Source organism: Neopelma chrysocephalum, unplaced genomic scaffold (genome assembly GCF_003984885.1).
Source record: "Neopelma chrysocephalum unplaced genomic scaffold, ASM398488v2 Primary Assembly neopelma1_81, whole genome shotgun sequence".
Lineage (NCBI taxonomy): Eukaryota > Metazoa > Chordata > Aves > Passeriformes > Pipridae > Neopelma > Neopelma chrysocephalum.
Genome location: NW_020897743.1, coordinates 2,315,261 through 2,325,657, shown reverse-complemented (window position 1 = coordinate 2,325,657; position 10,397 = coordinate 2,315,261). Strand labels below are relative to the sequence as shown.

The following is a 10,397-nucleotide window of genomic DNA, read 5'->3' as shown; positions in this document are numbered from 1 at the left end:
CACAAACACTGACTCCCCTGAATATTGATGTGTGATGGGAATGCTGGAGTGGTTATTGGGAGAGTGCCTGTGGATTTGGGAGTTGTCCAGTCCAAGACTGTCAGGCTGATTTGACTGTTCATTTGGCATTTGGTGTGGCTACTAAGGAAGAAGTTTTTTTACAATGATGGTGGTAAAAAACCAGCACAGGTTGCCCAGAAAAGCTGTGGCTGCCCCAGCCCTGGAAGTGTTCAAGGCCAGGTTGGATGGGGCTTGGAGCAACCTGGGCTAGTGGAAGATGTCCCTGTCCATGGCAGGGGGAACGGAATGAGATAAGTTTTAAGGTCCCTTCCCATCTAAACCATTCTGGGCTGCTGCTATGGGAAGAGCCACTGTGACTCCACAGCTTCCATGGATTTCCCACGTTTGCACCCACTGCCTCACTCTGAATAATGGGCAGTGGCAGAAAATGAAGGAGTTTGCAGGTAATTTTGGATTATGGAAGTCTAACTCTTGGTGCAGTGGCCTTGGCTCTCTGCTTGTTTACATGGAGATGATTGATGCTGCTACATTTGCGTTTGGAGCACTGCAGGGAAAGCTGAAACCCCTCCAGACTTGTTTCTCTCTGAGAATTGGAAAAAGATAAAAAATGAGATGAAAAGCTAACAAAAAAAGACAAACACAACCATATTGGGAATGTTTTTATTCATGTCAAGTTCCATGAAGCTCCTCTCTCCTCCTGTTGCTCCACTCACCAAACGTGAGCATCCCTCAGGGGGGAATTGGCTGTCGGAAGCCGGGATACAACCAGGGTGTATCTGGTTACATCTCTGGGCTCAGGAGAGGGCCTTGCAGCTGAGGACTGGGCCTGTCTTTCCTCTCTTCAGCTACAGCACGAGGCCTGCAGTGCCAGAGTTGGGTTAAATGTCCAATTAGTCTCTCACACTTCGTGTTAATCGCTGTTGTTTGTTGCTGAGTGAGAGCTGGGGGGATCCATTAGCTCCTCTTCCTCCTGGGCTGGCCAGCTGGCTTGGGCTGGCTCCAGGTATGACTTGGGGTCTGCCACTGTGGAGAAATCTGGCCTGGTGTCCCTTGGGAAGCTGCGTGCTGCGTTCACTGCCTCGAGGTGATCCATCACCCCGGTTTTTGGCTGGAGGAGGTGCAAAGGGAATGGTTGGGACAGAACGGCAAAAGCCTGATGGTGTTTCACAGGGAGGCAACTGGCAGGCAGGGATGTAAGGATTAATGTGGAAATACAATTAATAATCTAGGAAAAAGCTGCCAAACAAGGCTTGAGGGGGGAGGGGCTTTAGAGGTGCAGGATGTGAGCTCACACCTCATCCCACATGGTGAGGACTGGGCTGGGGGATGAACATCCCACAGCCGGTAGGTCCATCCCTCCTGTTCCAGCCCGAGCATCCCCTCGGCTCCCTGGGAGGTGGGAAGGAGCTAAACCCGCCTTTCCTTACCTCTTGAGCATGGAAGAGCAGCATCCAGCACCTCTTGCAACTTTCTTGGCAGGGAAAAGAACAAGTGCCAGGGTGTTTTGTTGGCTCCTCATCCTCGCTGGCATCGGAGCAGCGCAGTGACTCACACAGCCCTGGAGGGAACAGATGTGTACGCTGAGGTTGGGCTGAATTTAGCCAAATTCCTCAGACCCTGAAAGCAGAGAAGACACCCCTCTGCCTTGGGCTTTGTGGTCAGTGTCTGTATCAAGCACTAGAGGTGACCCAAAGGCACATGAGCCTTGTCCACCCCAGATGTGCTCATAATGTGAGCAGTATGAGCTCATAACACAGTGGTGGTGCTGGGCTGATGGTTGGAATTGATGATCTCTAAGGTCTTTTTCAACCTTAATGATTCTATGATTTATAATCTCCCTCTCCCCACACTTGTAGGGACACCTTGTTTAAAAAGCTGCTTTTTATCTCAGATGGTTGATGCCCTCTCCCAGCTTCTCCAGCAGCAGGTAAATGTCATTGTCCCTGTTTTACAGGCAGAGGGGACACTTGGCCTGTGGAGAGTCAATGTCAAAGCCAGGGTTACACCTCGAGATCCAGCCTGTCCTCCCCCCCACAGCATCTATTTCTCTCCAAGCAGCATCCACCCTGTGTGAGAGCGGGGCTATAAAGAACGAATAAAATGCTGTGCAAGCCAAAGGCAACAGCATCATTTAAAAACATGCACAAGGTTAAGAGGCTCGGGGAGGACGTGGTGCCTGTGGATGGATGGCTTGGAGAGCCCCTGGATGAGACCTGAAGGGCTGCAGAGCACCAGGCAGCACCAGCAAAATCAGCCAGTGCACAAGGCACAGGAAAATCTGGCTCCTCACCTGCCCAGGGACAGTCCCAGGTGGGTGCCCAGGGATGCAGAGCGGCTCAGCATCGCCGTGTTCCCGAGGGAAAGGCTGATGGATTGGTGTTTGCAGCACCAGCCATGGCCCTGCAGAGTCATCCCAAGCAATTAGCTGGGAGTGATGCACTGCTGGCAGTGACAGCTCCCTCGGAGTGCTTCGGCCGTCCCGGTGTGCGGCACATTCCCAGCTGGAGAGGCGGATCCGGGAGCAGCCGGAGCGCTCCCGGGGCTGTGAGTCTCCTGGGGCGCGGGCGCAGGATGGAGGGATTTTTGGAGCGTTTAGAGCCGTTTGCTCTCCCAGCCCCGCAGGCAGGGCCTGGGGCATGTTGCCTTCCCAAATTAGGCCGCTGTCAGGTTTGTCGGCTGAGGTTTCATTTAATTTTCTTCACCGCCTCGCTCCGGGCAGCCCCGTGTGGATACCCAGGCCAGGATGGAAAGAGCCTGGGCAGACCTGGGTCGGGCTCCAGGCTGAGCTGTTAACACTGATTGCCCATGAATATTCAGCAGGGTGAGAGGCACCCGGGACGCTCTCGCTGGGTCTACACTCAAACCTTGGTTCTGCCACTGGCTTCCCGTGGCTACTTGTGCAGACCAGCCTTTGGCTTCCTCAGACAAATCTTTTCATACCCCTGCAGCTGAGTCTCTGGGTGAGTAATGGGAGGAGGCTCATCCAGTGAGGGAGTAATCATAGAATCAGGGAACGGTTTCTGTTGGGAGGGACCTTGAAGACCATCTCATTCCACCTCCTGCCATGGGCAGGGACACCTTCCACTAGCCCAGGTTGCTCCAAGCCCCGTCCAACCTGGCCTTGAGCACTTCCAGGGATGGGGCAGCCACAGCTTCTCTGGGCAACCTGTGCCAGGGCCTCACCACCTCACAGGGAAGAATTTTTTTCCCAATATCCCATCTACCCCTGCCCTCTGGCAGTGGGAAGCCATTCCCCCTCGTCCTGTCACTCCATGCCCTTGCTCAAAGTCCCCTTCCAGGGCAGTTGGCAGGAATTGGCTCAGTAAATGTTCCATTACCAACAGTATTCATTTCCCGGGGGGATTAGGAAGGGAAGGATCTGCCCCAGTCATTCAGCACCAAGCTTGGCTGGAGTGGGTAGTCCATAAGGAGCCCCCCCAGAGCCAACATTGCCCTTCACCCCAGGGATGGCAGCCCCGACCCCCCGCCTGGGCAGGGGCCTTGGGGGGCTCCCCCCTGCTGCTGCCTCTGTGCCCAGAGCCTCTGTTTGTGGCCAGAAGGCAGACCTGGGAGCAGGGCAGGTCCTGAGCAGTGATTGATGAGTTTTTCTCCCCAGCCTGTCATTCCCTGGCCGTCTGCTCCGTCCCAGCCCAGCCAGCCCTGGTTTCCCACCTCGGCCCCACTCCCAGTGCATGGGAACAGCTGGATGGAACCAAATTTTCACTTGCCTTTGAAGAGCCAGCAGGTCCCGTAGCCAGGAAAAACATTTACTGACAAAATAGTAATAGATCTGTTTCCCTTTCATCAGGGGGAGGAAGGCAGAGCTGATGTTGACGTTTCTTGCCCGAAATTCGGGAATCACTGTCATTAAAATGAGAGCCCGGTGTGTTTGCAGCCTGGTCGGGCATCTGACATCCATCAGCCCCCTGGAAGCAGCCCAGGGCTCACAGGGATGGCCTTTGGCTTCCCTGGCTCTGGTGGGCCTGGAATGGTTGTTTCTCTGAAACCATTGCTTCTGTTTAGTGGTTTTCCCCTAATAAAAGAGATTTTCCTGCCACAAGGATGTCATTGTGGAGGAATTGCTGCTGGGCCTGGTCTCTGAATCATTCAGAACTGGTCTGTCCTCAGAGGCTGGTGACATGAGCTCCTGGGCTCAGCCTCTCTGGGGCAGCTGGGTCCTGCCCCAGCCTGAGATTCACCTCAGGAATTCATCCGGCGTGTGTGGGCTCTTCCCTCGCCAGAGCCACCTCCTGCTTGGAGACTGACCCTCACCAAAACCTGCTCCTGGTTCCTGCTTGTCCCCTCTGAAGACACTGGAGACTGTCTTGCAGCCAGGCTGGGGTGGCTCAGGCTGTAGGAAGGGATGGCGGAGAGGGGCTTTCACAGGAACCCCCCGAGCTGCTGTTTTGGGTGAAAACCAGAGCATCTCATCCCATCAGTGCTCCCTTTCCTCTGGGGGTTCCCAGGCTCCGTGGTGATGACACAGGCTCCACTCCCAGCTCCAGGAAGAATCACAGAATCATTCAGGTTGGAAAAGCCCTCCCAACCAATGGATCCCCCCTGTGCCCAATCCCCATCCAGCCCAGAGCACTGAGTGCCACGGCCAGGCCTTCCTTGGACACCTCCAGGGATGGGGACTCCAAACCTCCCTGGGCAGTCCAGAAGTTCCTACATCCAACCTCGACCACACTCTCTGCCCTCTCCCTGTCCACACGTGGATGCACAGACACTCTGCCCTTCTTTGAGGTGAAGCTACGCATGATGCCCGTTGCTATTCCTGCTGAGCAAGATTCCTGGCTCTGCTCCTGCCAACCTCAAACCACCCCTCTCCCCTTCCCTCTGGGTCTGGGGTCAGCTGAGCCCCAGCAGGTTCCCCAGCCACGGTGGGAAAGGGCTTGGGGAGTATCCCAGGGTTTGGTGACGTCCGTGTGCCCGCCTGCCTCTCTCCAGGCCTCTGTGCCACTGCAGGAGCAGCAGCAGCTCTCCAAGGCACTGACTCAGGCACGGTTGTCATCTCCAGCAGCCACTGGGCACTGGCAGGGGAAGTGGATTTCAGTGCTCATTAATCCCTGGCCAGATTGCCTCCCTCCCTCAGCTGGTTTTTCCAGGAGCCTCATCCAAGTGTAATCTCGTCGCTGGGTTTGCAGTGGTTTGGCAAGGACTTGCAGCCTCCTTGTTCCCTGGGCTCCCTCCCCTTGCCCAATCTTTGCCCTTTCATTTGTCAGAGTTTCCCTGCGTCCTTTATTTTTCTCCTTCTCTGGTTTTCCTTCGTTTCCATGAGCCCAGGAACACTGGAAGGGAAATTGGCTCCTTTCCCGTTCCTGACCCTGCTGTGCAGAAGTGGGGGATGAGCACGTTGCTCATCCCCGTTGCAGTTCAGAGGAGGAGGACACCCGAAATCCAACCCCGAAACCCTCGTGTGCATCTCCTGGGGCTCAGCCCCTCCGGCATTGCTCCTGCATGGAATGCAGCCTTTGCTCCATGCGAGTGCTCCCCTGGGGTCGGCTCTGCCGGCTCGTCCTGCCAGGTCTTATTCAGCTGTGGAGAAACCCGGCACTGCAGAGCAATGTCCAGATTCCTGAGGTGCAGGAAATATTCCTCTACGCCCTAAACTGAGGGAATATTTTGGCTGGATTTTAGTCTGGATTAAGCTGCGAGCTGGATGTGAGGGCAAAGCCAGGTTCAGGTAACTCTGGGCAAACAATGTCGTGATTTCCACGGGAGAAACTCCTTCTTTCAGGCAAAGTGGGTTATTCCTTCCCTGGCATTGCTGTATTTGTTGACCAGGCACAGCAAACAAAGAAGAGGATTAGAAAAATGGGGTGTTGGAATGCAGAGTGCAGCAGGAATGATGAGCTGGCATCACAGCTGGGGAGACATGGAGAGCAAGGAGAGGATTTCCAATGAGTCAAATGCCCTTCCCTTGCCCTAGGCTAAAGGCAAGGGAAATTTAAAAGCATAGGCAAGGGAGGGAGCACTCCCAAACTCAAATTGAATATTTACTGTTTGCTTTAGGTGGTGGCATTTTTCCTTTGTCCTCCTTCCCTTTCCAGAGATGAACTAATCCTAGGAAATGAGAAGTCCAAACACTTTGTGCTAAAAATGCCCGGCTCGGTTAAGTCTGATCTTAGCCCAAAATTGCAAATAGTTTCCATCTCCCTGGAACTGCTGTTTCCAGTCAATGGGATTTTCACTCCAGTTACACACAGTCCTCAAACTGGTTAAAGAAAGAAATTCCCCCCCTCTCCCCTGTGCATCCCAGTGCATCCATCCTCCCTGGAAAAGTTGAAGAGTGCCTGTTTTTCGGCAAGCTTTGCCTCGCTTAAGCAATGAATTCTGGGAAGTGCCATGGCATGTGTTCTGCAGCAAATCCGAGTGAATGACCACAATATTCCCTCTGGCTCTGTGCTCTGTGAAGCCATTGTTTGGGATGTGTTGCAGGGGTGTTTGGCTTGGCCCAGCGTGTCATCCTCTCTCTGGGCTTTGAATAGACTCTGCTGGAGAAAATGACTGGAATAAGTCTGTTCTCCATTTGCTTTTGGCATTAATTTTGTTGTTTGTTTGTTTATTTCTCTGGGATTATTTTAAGGACCTCGAGGTCCCGCAGCTCGAGAGGCAGGACCTACATGTGCTGCACGGCTGTTCCCCCTCCAACAGCTCCAGTGGCAGGGGATGGGGGAAGGTCACGTCCCCCTGGATGTGCTGCTCCCCTCTGCCCTGGGGGACTGAGGCCCCTCAGCACCTCTGCAGATGCAGTTCCACCGGGGAAGCACCGCTGAGTGAACGATGTTTGCTGCATTCCTGGGTGCTCCAGGCTGTATGCAGGGATGAGAGGTCCCTGTGAGCCCAACAGTGTGTCCTGGGAGAGCCTTTCCACCTGTCCCCACTGCTCTGGGGACATCCCTCCGGGCTCAGCTGCAGTCCCTGCTGACCTTGTTTCCATCCGTGTCTCTGCTTCCGTCTCACCTTTGCTCAGGAAGATGATTTAGTCTGTGTTATTCAGCCTGGAGAAGAGAAGGCTCCAGGGAGACCTTTGACTCCCTTCCAGCGCCTAAACAAGCTCCAAGAGAGCTGGAGAGGGACTTTGGACAAGGGATGGAGGGACAGGACAAGGGGGAATGGCTTCCCACTGCCAGAGGACAGGGTTAGATGGGATACTGAGGAGGAATTCTTCCCTGGGAGGGTGGGGAGGCCCTGGCACAGGTTGCCCAGAGAAGCTGTGGCTGCCCCTGGATCCCTGGAAGTGTCCAAGGCCAGGTTGGGCAGGGCTTGGAGCAACCTGGGCTAGTGGAAGGCTGGCACTGCATGAGTTTCAAGGTCATTTCCAACCCAAATCATTCTGTGATTCTGGGAACCAGCCTGAGGCCCCAACTCGCCAGCCTCTTGCAAAGGGATGGACTCCAGGATGTGTCCTGGGGGTCCATAGGGGTCCCCCCCCATCCCACTCCCCTCTCCCAGGCAGGACCAGCTCCTCCCAGCTGATTCCCAGATATTTGTCTGAGCTCCCACAAGATCTGAATGCTGGAGAGCCTGGCACAGCCCCAGGCAATCTGCTCCAGAGCTTTGCTATCCTTAGAAAGGCTTTTGTAAACACCAATCTGGATCTTTTTTGCTGCAATTTCGTTTCAGACTGTTGTCATGTGTCCCATCCAGGCAGACCCAGCTTGTTTGCTCTGATGGATGAAGTGCTGGAGAAAACTGAGGTCTGAACAATATCTGGTTCTGCCCAGACTCCCAGGGACACTCGTGGGATGTGACATCCCAGGGAGTTCTTCCCCATCCTGCTGGCATACCACAGAATCATAGAATTGTGGAATGGTTTATGTGGGAAGGGACGTTTCAAGGTCATCCAGTTCCACCTCCTGCCGTGGGCAGGGACTCTTCCCACTAGGCCAGGTTGCTCCAAGCCCTGTCCAACCTGGCCTTGGACACTTCCAGGAATGGGGCAGCCATGCCAGGGCCTCCCCACCCTCACAGGGAAGGATTTCTTCCCAATATCCAATCTAAACCACAGGGACTTCTTAGCTCTGCCTTGAAAAAGAGGAAACCTTGGGTCAAACAGCCAAAAAGGTTTGGATGCGTCAGCCAATCTGTGCCCTCCCAAAGGGACTCAGGGGGTTTTTCCAAACCATCCCAGCTGACATTATCCAAACTGGAGCTGAGGCTGGGAGCAGTGCTGGTGCTGCTGCACGAGTCCCTCTGGAAACAGCAAAGGGGAAGGAAGGAGCAGATGGAAAAAAGCAGGAGCAAGACAGCGAGAGTGACAAGCAAGTGGATGTGCATGAAGAGCTGGGAGGAGTGGAGTGGAGAGGGAGCTGTAATTAGGGCAGGTTTCGTTTGCGTGAATTTTGCTGGGTCTGCAGCAGGAGGTTGCCCAGCAGCTGCACAAATGATTTATTACACGCTCACTACATCTGCCCTGTAGGAAGGTAAATAAAATGTACACAGTGTCCCATTTACTCCGACAATCAAGGGGATATGACCCAATTTCTCTTTGACTCAAGCGTTTTCCTGCCCAGGATGAGACCCCCGGGAGGTGGGAGCGCCGCGGGGCCCCCCCCCCGGAGCGGCAGCGCTGCTCGGGAGCCGCATTTATCTCCCTGCCCTTGCTGTCAGAAGGATCCCTGAGTGCAGAATGAGGATCAACTCCCCCCGCACCATCCTGCACCTCTGGGCAGCTCCTCCTGCGTCCCCCGAGGGCTGGTGACAAGGGGGGACATCACGGGAGGTGCCAGGACCGGCTCGGGGAATCCGCCGGCACCATCTGTGAGTGAGATTAGACGGTGTTCTTCCTCTGACAGAGACGGGAGCCGGGAACATCATCTGGCTCCCACATCTGCCGGGGCCGCACCGCGCCGAGGAGGGGGCTCGGACCCCGCTGCGAGGAGAAAATCCTGTGTGTGCAGGCGGGGCTCGATTTTCCATGAGGGAGCGGGGCCCGTGTTTGCTCAGTCACTCAGCAGGTCCGGGGGAGATAAGGGGCACCTGCACCCTGGGATGTGCCTTGCCCGGGCTGCGATCCCTGTTGCTGATACCCCAGATACAGCGTTTGCTGAATGTGCAGCTTTTGGCCGCGCGGTTCCCGACTGTTTCTGGGATTTTTTTCCACCTCTGCCTGTTCTGTCTCCTTCGGCCTCCCCAGCAGGCAGCCCCGGGCAGGCAGGAGCCCGTGGCCGCTGCCTCCGGCCCCGCAGCCGCCGGGATTTGTTGCAGATGTCGGGCAGCGAGGGGCCGGGAGGTGGCCCGTGGCCAGCGGGGCCCCCACACGCTGAGACCACGGGCAACAAAACGGGCATGAAGTGGACATTGAGCTAAAACCCCTCTTCTGGGGATTCGAGTTCGAGGATTTTGCTGTGCAAAGAAAGAGTCCGTGGGCCGTGGGTTTTTCTGAATCCGCTTTTCACATGACTTTAAGCAAATAGTCACAGGAAGCATGTTGTGCTCCGTGTTTGGCTTATCTGCCGGGCTTATCCTGCCTGCATGCAGGAAAATACAGCCAGAGAAGCCTTTCTGGAGGAGTGAGGAGCAACACTCTGTATGGCAGGCAGTCGTGCCAGCCTCCCCTGGCTGCAGCGAGGGCTCAGCCCCAGGGCTCCGAGATGCATGCTCTCAACAATTCCTTTTCCAGCCAGTCCCTCTTCTCCCCTCCTGCACCCAGATGCTCCCCCAGCGGTGCAGGAGGAGTGAGGTGGGAGCAGGAGGGAGAGGGTCCCACCCCGATGCTCCCCTGCCGAGGACAGGACACGGTTACTTAGCAACTGCTGAAGGATGTGGCTTTAACCCCCCCTGTACCCAGAGCCACCCCAGAGGAGGGGGCACCGTTCCCATCAGAGCCAGGCTCCACGGGGAATTTTTCTCCCATTTGATCATTCTTCTGATCCACACTTCGGGCTGTTTCAGACCCAGAGAGCTGGTCAGTCCTGGGCTGGGATGAATCCTGGATCTCTGGGATGAGCAGAAGCAACACATGCTGGAGCCAATGCCCTTTCTCCCTCTGTTCACTCAGGGCTCCTTCCCCTGCTCCACACTCACGCTCCTCCCACTGCCTGAGGACAAAAACCTAATTGCATGACATAAATTATAGCAACTCTCCAAATAAAAGCTCAGGAAAAAAGGCTGTGGCTGGATGGACACTTGAGGGCTATTAGAAGATGCATAAATTCCTTTCCTTAGGTTTTTCATTTTTACATGTCTAATTACAGTGAAAGGAGCCTTTCAAGGGCTGCTCAACTGCCAGGGCTCTCAGCAGCCCCTGGCAACTGGAGCGGGAAGAGGTGGCAGGGTCGGACACCCCGTTTACCTTGGACAGAGCCTGGGGCTAAACAAATGCCAAGGGCTTGGGAAGGAGACAGGGAGAAACCACTGCATTCCCCTGA

General features: G+C 55.2%; 1 long non-coding RNA gene across 1 annotated transcript; it reads right to left on the bottom strand.

The window, feature by feature from the left end:
* Positions 1-669: 669 nt before the first annotated feature.
* On the bottom strand, positions 670-1,723 carry LOC113971070. Its single transcript, XR_003535428.1, has 2 exons — positions 1,449-1,723; positions 670-1,129 (listed from the first exon to the last, which is right to left on the bottom strand). It is a non-coding gene; the product is annotated as an uncharacterized LOC113971070 (long non-coding RNA).
* Between the last annotated feature and the right edge of the window lie 8,674 nt (positions 1,724-10,397).